This window comes from Pholcus phalangioides, unplaced genomic scaffold (assembly GCF_987345545.1).
Source record: "Pholcus phalangioides strain wild (caught in Gottingen) unplaced genomic scaffold, Ppha-v1.0 ptg000011l_1, whole genome shotgun sequence".
NCBI lineage: Eukaryota > Metazoa > Arthropoda > Arachnida > Araneae > Pholcidae > Pholcus > Pholcus phalangioides.
This window is the reverse complement of record NW_028301604.1, coordinates 4,395,134-4,409,186: the sequence shown is the minus strand read 5'-3', so window position 1 is coordinate 4,409,186 and position 14,053 is coordinate 4,395,134. Positions and strand designations below refer to the sequence as shown.

General features: G+C 36.5%; 1 long non-coding RNA gene across 1 annotated transcript; it reads left to right on the top strand.

Annotated features, from left to right (window-relative positions):
• The first annotated feature begins 608 nt into the window (after positions 1-608).
• LOC149079960 (uncharacterized) lies at positions 609-13,590 on the top strand. Its single transcript, XR_016193488.1, has 3 exons — positions 609-755; positions 4,930-5,058; positions 13,126-13,590. It is a non-coding gene; the product is annotated as an uncharacterized LOC149079960 (long non-coding RNA).
• The last annotated feature ends 463 nt before the right edge of the window (positions 13,591-14,053 follow it).

The window sequence follows — 14,053 nt, the reverse complement described above, 5'->3', positions numbered from 1 at the left end:
TTAGATTTTTGGCCTTCTCTTTCCTTTGGTACAGGATGCAATAGCTCCGTTGTCAAAATGTTGACCTAGTGTTCGGGCACAATTACAAGAAACTTTCCACCGCCCGTTCGAATTCCCCCCGATCTCTCACACTTACTCACGTCGAAATGTGTCGACGCGGATCGGATTTAATCCTGTAGGATCATCATCTGCGAGACTTTGTTTGCTTTCTAACATGCTTACGATCCACCCAGATCCATATGTCTTGTCAACAAAAAAGACGGTTCCAAACGTTTAGTTGTGTTGCTTGCTTTCTACCCTGTTAAGGTTGATCGAAATAAGCGATGTTCACTATTTTCCAACACTCGGTAGAATTTGGACATCTGAGCGAGTTTTAATGCATATGCGACTCATGTGAATAAGCTATAACACTACAGTTGGTTTTTCTTTTTTTTTTTTTAGAATTCAAACACTCGAAACATGTTCTGAATAGAAAGTCGAGTGATTTGAAAAAAAATATTTGCATTGGTTGAAAAACTTACATTAGACACTTATTTCAAATAGATCTATTGTACTTCATTACTCTAAAACAGAGTATTTAATCTTTTAGACATTAAAGGCCAAATTGAAACTTCCAACGAGCCCGCGAGCCAACAACTCATACTGTAAGATTTAGAATTGTAAGACGAAGCCAAATTCAACAAGGGCTTGATATAATATGCAGTGGCGTCTTAACAGATGGGACAACGAGGCCCGTTATTAAACGGGGCCTTCAAGTAACAGAAGACTTTTTTTATTTATTCTGAAATAGTTTCTTTCATTAATTATGATTTTTGATTATATCTGAAATAATTTCTTACACCACAATTAGATTAAATATTTTTTTAAAAATAACTTTGAAATGAAATATTTTGAAAATTTTATTTCGGTAATTCTAAAATTATTTCTTTCAGTAGCCTAATCCCGGATTTATTTTCTCATTTTTTATTCATTTGAACAAACAGCACAATGGACAAAATAGACATAAAAAATATAAACGAACACTTTTCGACCTAAAGGGATACAAATAACGTTCCATGGGTCGCAAAACATTAATTCTAAAGTTACTTCTTTCTCTAATACACTGCTGGCCACGCAAATTGCAACACCAAGAAAGACAAGAGATATCGTAACAATATTTATTTTGTAGATAACATGTTGACCAAGCATCAAATGATTAAATTTATAGACTTCAGTGAAGTGTGGTTCCTGCCAAAATCAGTAGCCAGAGTAGCCGCCATTGTTGGAGATCACCGCTACCACACGCCTCGGCATTGATTCAAAGAGACTTTGGATGTGTTCTTGGGGTACAGCAGACCAAGCAGCTTCCACGCGTTGCCAAAGTTGATCTGGTGTGGCAGCTGGGGATGTAATCTGGGTCAATCGTTGAGCAACCATGGACCACATGTTTTCTATCGGCGAAAGAACCGGAGAGCGAGCTGGTCAGGGAAGCAATTCAATCTGGCGATTGACGAAGAACCTTTGGACAATGTGTGCCACGTGTGGTCGCGCATTATCCTGTGGAAATATGGCTATGGGCAAGCCCTGAAGGTAAGGAAGGACAACTGGCTCCAACACCTCGGAGATGTAGCGCTGGCTTTTTAAAGTACCGGCAATGCGTACTGGAGGAGTGCGAGAGTGATATCCAATACCGCCCCATACCATAATACCCGGTGCAGGACCAGTGTGGCGGTGCATAACGCAGCTGTTCAGCATCCTCTCTCCACGGTGTCTCCAGACTCGAATCCGACCATCGTGGTGTTGCAGACAGAAGCGTGACTCGTCAGTAAAGACAATTTCATTCCATTGCGCCGTCCACATCCTTCTTTCATCGCACCATTGGCGGCGGAGACGTCTGTGGTTCTGCGTCAAGGGTAGACGAAGCAATAGACGTCTTGCGGACAGACCACTCTGCTGTAAACTGCGTCGAATGGTACGCGCAGACATTGGATAATGCGGTACAGACTGAATGTGCTGTGCTATGGTTCGTGATGTGGCTGAGCGATCCGTCACTGCCATACGCACAATACGCCTGTCATCACGTGAAGTGGTGCACTGAGGTGGATGCGATCGAACACGTCGGTCCGTCGTACCCTCCTGCATCCAACGATCACATATCCGCATTACAGTTGTTTGGTTTCGTCCAACAAGACTACTGATTTCCCTGAGAGATAATCCACAATCTCGGTAGGCCACTATCCTTTTTCTGTCGAACTCGGATACTTGATCAAAAGATGATCGCTGTTTTCTACGAGGCATAATTGATCGTTTTTTTGAAAAAAACCACAAGAAAAACACAATTGCCGTACTTCAAATCGTCGAAATCTCCAAGCCTTAAATAGCGCTTTGAAGTGGCGCCACAGGCGCGCGAGATGTGCGTCTGCGCTGAAATTCTAATCATTTGCATATCTCACCTCCGGTAATGCATGTTGTAAATTTCATATTATTTTCATGCTTCCTTCAGGGTGTTGCATTTACGGTGGCCAGCAGTGTATTTGGAATAATTTCTTTCAATAATCATTACTTCTTTAACCCTTTCAGTAGGCCAGCTTACTGACGGTATTTTAAAGTACCCTTACATACGTTGTTGAATGTTGGTGTTAATATAAAGGCTGCATAACTACTTTTACGATTGATAACACAAATGTGGAACTATATTGGTTTTTTTTAAAATATATTAATTAATATAAAATTCAGTTAGCTGTTTCACCTCTGTAAAAGTGATTACTGAATTACACTTTTGTGTAATGAAGAGAGAATGTTCGCTAAAAAATGTAAGAAACAAAATATTATTTTCTGTGGGTGGTATATATGTTACTGAAAAAGCCCGCAGTGCAGCCAATTCGTGACGGGGCCGGCCACTTCACGAAAATGCCAAGAGTTTTGGTTAAAGTCTGAATTGCAGAAATGTTTCGAACTTTGGCTGATCATTTCGCGAAGTGGCAGGAGATTCCTAGCCAAAGCTCGATGTGTTGATGTAAAACGGCCCGGCAGGAGCCAAATCCATTTTTTAAATGCCAACGTGTGATACATGTCTATACATAGCAGCTATATTGGATTAGCTCCATGTGACCAGAGAAAAAAAAGTGAAATCTGAGAGAAAAAACTATAAAAATAACTATATGAAAAACATAGTTTTTGTCGAATTTTGGAGAAAAAAAAATGATTACATCATCGTGACTGTGGTTTGAAGGGTTGCCATAACAACTAACGTGGACATAATTATCGCGAAAAAATACGCCAACTTGACGATGATCCCGAATTATGTCTTTTGTTACCGGATTTTTGGCCAGGATCACCGGCCACTTCTCGAACTGGCCAATTTCGGGCTTTGGCAGTAATATATATACAATATACAATAAATAGATACTCATGTAATTGTATAATTCAACATATTTGAATTAATAATTGTTACTTTTATTATAAGCGTATAGTGCTGATGGTACTTTAACCCTTGAAGCGATTTTTAAAATTTTCCCCTGATCCCCATTAAAACTACCACATTGGAAATCACTAAACTTTCTAAGAATTGCCACCTAATTTCAGGAAATTTTTTTTTTCGATTGTGAGCTGAGAGATAAACGATTTCTCTCTCCCCCCAACAAGAAAATTGACTCCGCCCATCTCTCTTATTTCCCTCACTGTGATACAAAGGCACCTGCCATGAGGTATGTGGCTTTCTAGGAAGAGAAATATTCTTTTTGGAAAAAAAAAACCGTTTCGTATTATTTATACTGAGAGTATTTATTGTGCTGAAAGAAAGAAGAAAAAACAGTCTCTCTCCTTCTGTTATCTAACTTTGAATAAGAGCTGACTCCGCCCACTGGAAGTTGATCGATTGGAGGGGGAGAGGGGAAGCGGAGAACATGTTTGACTGTAAAAACAACTTTAACACTTATTTGGGCTCGTCAATGCCGACATAAAAGCGTTTTAAGAACTCGAGATATTTTGGTGTGACAGAAATAAAGCAGATCAAGTTTGACGAGATATCTCGGGATTGCCGCTGTAAGGGTTAAAGCGGTGGTTCTCAACCTTGGGAAGGCCCGGTTGATTCTTTTCTGTGAGTGGAAGGCCTGGTCATACACACAACTAATGAGAAATAAATGAGTTAAAATAAAACAGTGAATCACTCACGGTCCAGTTCGACTAATGACAGGCCCGGTACCGACCCGTGGGTTGAGAAATATCGCTTTAAAGTACCAGGTTAATTAAATCGCGTTGTGTACTAAATATTTCGAAATATATATATATATATATATATATATTATTTTTTAGGCCTAAATTTGAACTAAAATGACCTACCAAAAAATGTTCATGTAAATTATTTCATTTTTTCATAATGTACGGTACTAAAAGGTTAAGTTTATTTTATTAAATCATTTCTTTCGAAAATTCAAAAATTCTGAATTTTTTTTTCTCAAAAATTCTGAAATTAATTTTTTTTTGAAATTGTGAAATTATTTCTCCCACAAAAATTCTGAAATTAATTTTTTTTGAAATTGTAAAATTATTTCTCCCACAAAAATTCTGTAATTATTTCTTTTATTAAGATTTTGTTGTAAATGTTTCAGGCAATGAAAACTGACTTATGTTTCATAATATAAACTAAATTAGTAAAAAAATTTAAATTATTTATCGACAATTTATTTAAATTCTAAAATTATGCATGCCTTTTTTTTTGGATGCCGATTTTTCACTCCGATAAGTCACCCTAAAGGGCCTCTTAAACTGTTTGAGCTCGAGTCTCCCAAACTGCTAAGACGGCCTTGGTAATGTATCAAATGCACAGCGTTGCTTATGAATCTGAGTTATCTTATTTCATAATTTTAAATACCGCAGTATATAACTTTCAGTGGCCGGCAGGTCTTATCAAATTATTTTTTTTACTCACGCGTCTTCCAATCTTTTCAGTTGTTGTTAAGAACCACGGTGGAAAGCTCCAAAAGCCACATGTGATCCACGGGCCATGTGTTGAATACCCCTGCCCTGGGCCATTATTAGCATCAACTGACGACCTATAAATCGTATTGGAAAGAGCAAGTAAGTAGCGATACGTTAAGTTGATATGCGTTGGATAAAAGGTTAAACCAAGTGGAACTGCAGTCATACTGAAACAGGATTTTCCTAGAATACTGTCATTGGATTTAAATAGCGTACCATATGTGTAAACATAGTACTGAAAATACGGAAGAATCACTTCATGAGTGTCTCGAAATGTCAAACAAAGTATTCAGTAAAAAGATAACCGGATGTGAAATGTTTGGATTTAAAGAACAGGAAACTCAATTGACATGAGAAAACAGAAGCTTACGTAGGAAAAAGGGAAGAAATCTTCAAGTAACATTGATGTAAAACAAAATAACACGTCGAGGGCGAATAGTGTATTTGTAAAATAAGTACATGTTGCTAAAGAATTCCCTTGACTGAAAAAAAAAAAAACAACAACATTTGCGTAGGCCAGGGGTGGGCCAATCTTTTTCCAAGCAGTGCCACAATCGAGATTGTTTTCGATGCGCGTGCCACTCTTCGAATTTTAATCCGTTGACATTACTTCCCGTTTTTACGGGACACGAGCCGTCTGTCCGTTTTTGCAAGATGTTGTTTGGCTGTCCTCTTATTTTCGTAAAGAGGTTCAGTTTGTCACTCTTTTTGAGTTCTAAATTGTATTTATTTTTGAGTCACATGTTCGATTATAGCGTGTGTAGGTACATCGGTAGAAATTCGTCTTACCTACACCATGTTGGGCAGACACCGGTATCTGAGGGCTCAGGGCATTTGCCTCCCCCCAAAAAACTTTGTAAAAAGGCTTAGTTCTCCCCCATCCCACCAAGAATTCATGGATCTGCAATGTAATTGTACTATACAATGCATGCGGACGATCCTGAATTTCATACACATGGGACGGCCAGCAACAACGCCCAAAGATGAAAATCCTAACAGAAACGCATTGAATAGTCATCACATTCGATTTTTCGTTTGGGAGGGGAGGGGGGGGGGGAACCAAAGTGATAGAACAATAGATTTGGCCATCTTTTTCCCTTTTTCGGTCATTTTCTCACATATCGGGGGGAGGGACCAGACCCCCAAGTCTTGCTACGGCCTTGCATAGTTATCATTTTAAGAGTGCCCACCATACTAAATGCGGTTTGGCAGCCTACAAGACTGTCCGTCATTTCTTATGAATGACGGGCAGCCTACAAGACTGTCCGTCATTCATAAGAAAATGATTATTTAAAAGTTGGGGAGAATTTCTTTGAAAAATGGTATAGAATTTCTTTAATTTTTGAAAAGCGTTCGCGTGCCTCTACTAATATCATGGCGTGCTATTTTTGGCACGCGTGCCGCTGGTTGGCCACCCCTTTTATAGGCCAGCATTTTTCAACCTTTCTGAATCCCAGGAATAGTGAAATGTCTGAAACAGTTCGACGGACTGCAAACTAACAACATGATGGTGTCCTGTATGTTACGAGACTGTCGGAACAGCCAGCTTTTATACAGTTGTCCCGTTTTTTTCGACGAAGCTTATTTGAATTTGTAATGCTGTCTAATCTCGTGAATAAAGATAATTTTTATAGCTTATGAATCATATTTTGATAATGATGAGCGTAGAACTACGAATTTCACAGTTCACAACGATTTCCAGTAGTCCTTCATTTCCTAATCATTTGTAATTTTCCGGCAATTTTAGCAACAATTGTTGATTTTGCAGACTTATGGCAATGTTTTTGGTGACAATTGACGATGTCCCGTATTTAAGATCCCTGCTTCACGTATTTTCCGAAATGAAATATGGTCACCAAGTTAAAACGATTTTTTTACTGCAATTTGCAACAGCCCTTCATTTCAGCAATTTTTGCAATAATTAGTAATTTGCGATTTTTGGCCACAATTAGCGTATCCTGTACTAGGGGTCGCATTTTCCTACGTTTACCTCGATGAGATATTATGGTGACGCAAAGTATATGAACTTTAATTTTTATTTAAACCCATAAAGATGTTACTAGCATCAATTACAACAATTGAACAATTTAAAAATCGATGTTTGGAAGTAAATTATCAAGTCTGCCTGCGGACCACCTTTGCCATCGACGGGAACACTCTGGTCTGCGGACCATAGCTTGAGAAACACTGGCATAGGCGAAAATACTGTACCCTAGATTTTTACATAATAATTCAATTTTTGAATTAAACGAAAGATATAAATTCAGGAATATATATGTAAATCGGCCAATTTGCGAATGGACCAATTTCGTTACATATTGACCCTACCAATGTCCACCACCACCAAACCAGAACATGGCTCCCACTCTGTCCCAAGATAGGGATATAAGCGGTTAACGAAGCCACGCTGGAGCGACCAATGTCCGAATTCAGGCATTGGCCGGCCAGTTCAAGAAGTGGCCGGTGATCCCTGGCTAAAGTCCGATAACAAAAGACATGATTCGGGATCATCGTCAAGTTGGAGTATTTTTTCGTGATGATTATGTCCCGTTAGTTGTTATGGCAAACTATCAAACCGCAGTCATGATGCGGTAATCATTTTTTCCTCCAAAATTTGGCAAAAGAAGAACTATATGTTTATAGTTTTTCTATCAAATTTCACTCTTTTTTCTCTCGTCACATGGAGCTAATCCAATACGGTTGCTATATATAGACATGTATCGCACGTTGACGATTAAAAAAATGAATTTGGCTCCTTCCTGGTCGTCTTACATCAGCATATCGAGCTTCAGCCAGGAATCCCGGCTACTTTACGAAATGACCGGCCCCGTCGAGAATTGGCCGCACTTCGAGCTTTGACAGTAACATATACAGGGTGGGCAAAAAGTCTGTAGAAACTTTAAAAATTCATACATCAGAAAAATCACCAAAATAAAAAACGATTTGCAGGGTTAGCATCGCTAGGTCACGGGAATTTTTTTAAGATAGGAAAAGAATAACAAAAAACAGCCGATAGGTGGCGCTGAAGGGTTAGTACACCAACCTCTCAGTGAGTATTAAAAAAAGGCTGCTGTTCGGAATCGGCAATAAATTGTAGGTCCCGGTATTGGCCTCGTGTGCAGAAAATGACCGTGGTGCAGAAAAACCCGTTTATAAAGCTGTTGTCCTGTCTCTCGGCCAAAAAAGAAAGTCCACGTTTCTAAGTGAAATATTCGGCAGAGATATTAGAATTAAAAAATCGGAGGAAAGTTGGGAAATACCGAATAAATAAGGGAAAAAATGCTGTCCGTCCGTTTGTTTTTGTTGTTCTTTCCTCCGGTTTTGAAATCAAATATCTCAGTGAATATTGCACTTAGAAACGTGGAAGCTTATTTTGTTGGCCTCATTAAAGACAGAGTGACAACATTTTAATTGGGTTTTTGAGGACAGGGTGTCAGTATAATAAGTCAATTTTTTTCACTTTAATACCAGCATAATCCCTTGCAACATGAATGACGTATCTGAGTTCTACACGTTATTTGAATATTCTTTCTAACTGGAAGTATGCCTTTAGGATCAACGGTTCACCAGTAAAATGTGGCAAGGGGAATTAAGCAATCACCTTTTATATGAATCTTAAATAACTAATTTGAGAAGATTAAAAAAATTGGACGTTTATAATTTTAGTGTTTTTCTTTTAATTAATACAACTTTCAATTAATGAATGTTTTAATTACCATAAATTAACTTTATTCGAATAAAACAGTTAGCAATTCTTTGGGTATAGGCTACGCGAAACTTCATATAGCATGTTAAAAAAAAATTGAAAAAGACCTATTTTTTTCATTTTTGAAAAAATTACTTCTGTTTATGGTCAGGACAAAAAAAATTACAGATCGAAAATCAAGGTAAAATTAATGAAAACTTAATACCTGAAAAATCATAAAAAAGTTAAAATTTTTGTAAACAGAGTTTTTAAAAAATCACACTCCTTAAACCTTTCAATTCCAAAAAATGATCGTTTCTTAACACGATCATTTAACAAATTAATTTTTATATACGTTAAAAATGTGCAATTATCAAAGTATTTTTTCCTTCATTTCGTTATTGGCGGTCTCTGGATGAATCATTAGAATGTCTATCAAAACTTGAATCATATGAAAATATTTTTTGTCTGTTTCTGAACAACGCATTACTTATACAGAAGAGGCGATTACGCTTCTGCCATCAAGATAAAATAGAAATTTTCAATTCTCATAAAATAAAACTATTAGAAATTCAATAAACCCGAAGAAAAGTATTGCAAAATTAGTCTGAGAAATAGTGTAATGATACACAGATATCACTATCGCAGCATCAACCACAACCCATGTTATTTCACACCTATAGTCTCAATATCCCATATTTAGAAAAGCAGTTCTTCATAAAAATATTAGGAAGTGTGTATTTTGTGTAATATATAGAAATGTTCAATTTTTTTTCTGAATAATAAAAATCGAGAACTTTTTCAGATGACATTCTTTTTCCATGCATTTTATATCTTATAAAAGAATTAGTTCTTAGGAGATATCTCAAGGGAACTAACTTTTCGATAATGCCGAAATGTCACTAGAGAAATGTTTATTCTCAAAGGTAAAAAGTCATGTTTAAAATAATTTTTTTGAATGTTTTTGCAGCAATCATCGAGGGTATACAAAATATTTTCGAGACGAACATCTGCTTCAACTCGCTTTTATTCTTCTTTAAATACAGCTACAATTTCAATAAATTATAAACTGAATTTAAAAGTATCTACTGAAAATTTAATGAAACTCTTTTGTATAGAAAGTTTGATTTATACATAAAATAGTTGATTCTAAATTCATGGGACAAACTTTAAGAGGTGATGTGAGACTCCAGTTTTAGGCGGGAACAACGAACACCGTTAGAAGTTAGAAAATTATCGAATTTTAAAGTTGTGGAGACGGCAAAATAATGTTTGCCTCGGGCGGCAAAAATCCTAGTTACGGCTTTGGTGCAGTGTATTGTAATGTGGTAAACCTTCTCATGGTACCTGGGTAAACGCAAATTCTACAACAAATCATTATACCGCTTGATCATTGTTTGGCCCAACATAACCTGCACCAATAAAAAACAAACTGGAATCCAAATCCGAAGGTGCATATGCACCCTCGAATGGTTGATAGCACATATCGCAGCAAATTCGTCGGAAAAATATATTTGTTTTTGGTGAAGTGCTATTGTGCACTCTCTAAAAACACCCTTTACCGCCTTTGCTATTGCGATTTGACCGCACATTCTATGATCAAAAATGCTTGTTTAAGTGTCTTATATCACCTCTTAAGGTTTGTCCCATGAATTTAGAATCACCCTGTATATTGAAAATTATACGAAAAACTTTTGTATAGAAAGTTTGATTTGTATTAATGAATATTGACAAAATAAATTGTCATCTTACAGTAACACAGAAAAATGAATGTTCTTGTATCGGTATCGTCTGGAGATAGCGATGATTTGCGATCTGTAACTTCCTACTCTATTGAGCAGGTATCACGTACTTGTATAAGCAATGACAACATCCAAGTCTAAGAAACAGCGGGTAGTCTTTTGCGGTAGCTACCTTAAAGAGAGTATAGAAAAAATAAATAAATAAAATACTTGAAGCACAACTAGGGTCTTCTCAAACTCGAATCACGTACGCAGGGCATGAACTTTTGGGATAAAACATGAAAGGAAAACCAAAAATTTGTGTTCAGATGATATTTGACACCACTTCGTTATTTTCCCGAGCCTACTGTAGTAGAGAAAAAAAATGGTTGTGTCCACGTATGTTCTCTTTCTCCCTTTCCACTTGTCCAAGAGTAAAAAGGGGGTATATTTCCCTTACTAGTGTTGTAGTGGTAAACACAACACTTAAAACATGTATCGAAGATCGATAGGAAAAAATATAAGTTTCGAAAGGATGCACTCATACCCCGATTTATGTGCGACAATTTAAGCGATTTTCTGCGCTAAATGCCTGACTCTTGAATTCAGCACGATTTGTAAGCGTTATGGGATTATAGCTGAGATGGAAACAATATTTTAATTATGGTGTGATAATCAGATAAGATAATATTGTCCATTCAGTCAGGTGTAGTCACAAGCTGAGCTTATTCTTAACTTATATTAACACGAGAAGCTTACTTTTTCTGTTGGACCAGTCACAAAGTGTTACTGTTTAATTTGTTACCAAATATCGTACTACACATGATATTCGTCTGTATATATTCTAGAGTAATTTAAAAATGTTAATGCTCTTTTTAATTATATGTAGGAATGTACATTTTTGATTGTGTAAATTTTACGAAAAGACAGACATTTGGAAATATTGGTTCCAATTCAGCAATATTTAACACAGTGTTTAGCAAAATTGCAACTCTATTCACGTGAATTCGATTTATATGAATAGGCGTAAAGCGGGTCTGGAACTGGAGGGGCAGGGGGTGGCAACTGCCCCGTGTGGCAAAATTTAGGGGGCTGTAGTTTTAAGAAAGAGAGAGAGAGAGAACACCGTTATAAAATTGTCGAATTTTAAAGTTGTGGGGACGGCAAAAATCATAGACGCCCTTGGATTGGAAATATTGGGAGACCTAATATTTCTATAGGTTATTATGGAAATGGTAGCAAATGCTTGAAGGGGGGGGGGGGGGCTACAGTCCATGGGTCGGATACAAGTTTTCGCCTATGCTTACGCGTTTATTGTCGGTCCCACCTATCGCGTAACATCGGGGTATTGCTGTTTTTAAAATCATACAAATACAATGATACCTCGGCTAACAAAGATAATTTGTTTTGGAATGGCGTTCGTTAGCCGAAACACGATTTTCCATAGGGTTTATATAGAAAATCGCTTAGTTCGTTCCAGGTACCGCCCAAAATTTGCAGATTAAGTTTTTTTAAAATACCAAGGAAGGCTATAAAAAAAACAAAAACTGACTGAAGGCTAAAACGAACAGCTTCAAAATTGAGTAAATGAGAATTAACAGGAAAATGAGATAATAAATATCTTTTTATTTCACACTAATTTATACAACCAACACCAGATTTTGTCTACACAACTCAGTCGAGTTCGTAGGTGCCCCCATCTATTTGTGATTTGGTCAGCTCATTTCTATGTCTGATTCATGCAAAAGATGGAAAAGATGAGCTCCTTAAATATCCAGACTGTTCAGTTCTTAGGTTCAGGTTGATTGTAAGAAATTGCATTGAAAGAACGCGTGCTCTGAAAATATAGGCTTTTTGTTCAATGCGTTTTCTATGAGCTCATAGTTTCCCAAACTTTTTGTTCGGTCGCCCCCTTCTTCAGATTTTTTTTTTCTCTCATCGCCCCCCCCCCCCCACCAACTCAAGCAAACTCATAGTATTATGTTATACCAGCAGCTTCTATCGCACTACTGGACATTTCCATCTCCTCCCCCTCCCAGGGGGCGATATTGTCCATTTTGCGAACACTGTATTAGCCGAATCTTTCATTTTACATGAAATGATTCACAAACTTTAAAAAAGAGAAAGGAAGGTACACCTGGAAAAAGATTCTGAGGTGGTTCATCGGGCTCGAGTGACAGTGATTCTTATGATGATTGTCGCTAAAATTCAGCTCACGACGCGGCTGCTTTTCAGTTAGCGCGTTCATCCATATCAACGAAAATGTTCGTTAACCGAATCCGTATTCGTGAGATCACAAAAAATATCTTCGTTAGCAGAAAAATTCGTAAGCCGAGAAGTTCGTTAACCGAGGTATCACTGTACATAAGAGCATTCTTATCTTAATGATGATAAAAAAAAAACATAATCTCTTAGACCTCACAGTAAAGGCCGCAAATTCTGAAATCATGGATTTTTCTCATTTTTACATCGAAATCAAGAAATCATCTTTATTAATTTTCAATCAATTAATTGACCTCTAATTTTTTTTTCATTCATTATTTTTTTTTTCATTTTAAATGTAACAATTACCGACTTTATTAACATTATTTTCTAATTTATTCTAGGTTTATATACATAAATTACAAAAATGTTTTGTAGTTTTATCAAGTAGGTCTGTATGTTTTAAAATGATATATGTTATCTTTTATTATGTACTACTTTTAAAAAAAAAAATCATATACGAATTTTGTGAATTTTTACCTCTTTTATTCCTTTTAGTAGAATGAATAAGAAGCGAAATAGATCTTTGGATAAAAGAAAGTTTGACGCATTCTTCTTGTTAAAGAGTCGGTGGGAACTTTTCCCACTTGGCTTCGCCCTTTTCTTACCTCAAGGGGGCCTGTCTGTCTTCAAGACGATTGCTACGAGGCAATGTGAAAAGAAAGAAAAAAAGCAATAAGTACCTGCGGTAAAACGCAGAAAAACACTTGAAAAGTTGAAAAACATGGAATATTTGAGAAACGAAATGCATAGATATGAAAAAGGAAGAAATACGGGCTGTTCAGGTGCGAACGAAACACATTTTTCTTTTGTTAAAATTCTTTTCCAAGAAAATATATTGAAGTACACAGTATGTATACGATACAATTCAAATACCCAAAGCTCATGGAAATCATATGAACGGTTTAGCGTAGGTGTGAATGACCGTTCTTGGGTGAAGACATTTTTATAAACTACAGTGAAACCTCGCTACAACGATACTCAATATAACGATGAACTCTACGCTAATATATTTTAATTGTCTTTAATCTAATTTTAAAATCCTCTCGATACAACTATATCCTTTACTACGATAAATCACTCTATAACGATATTTTTTGAGGATACTGTGTATTTCGAAACAGTTTTTTACGATGATATTTTCTTATATATATTTCACTTAAAATAACTTTCATTATATTTATATTTTTAAATTCCTGACCAATGTTTATTTTTCCGAAATTTTTTAGTAATTCAAAATTAGCGGTATTTTGCACCCTCCGAAAGTGTTAATAAGGTTTTTGTGAAGCTGTTTTTTGTGTAGTACGCAAAAGTGTTGTGCAAAAAACTACTTTACAGGGCGAAAAAACTAAATTAATTGATGAAATTGTCCATCAAGTAATTACTTGTTCATCAAGTAATGAACTAGAATTTTTTTTCTGTGAGT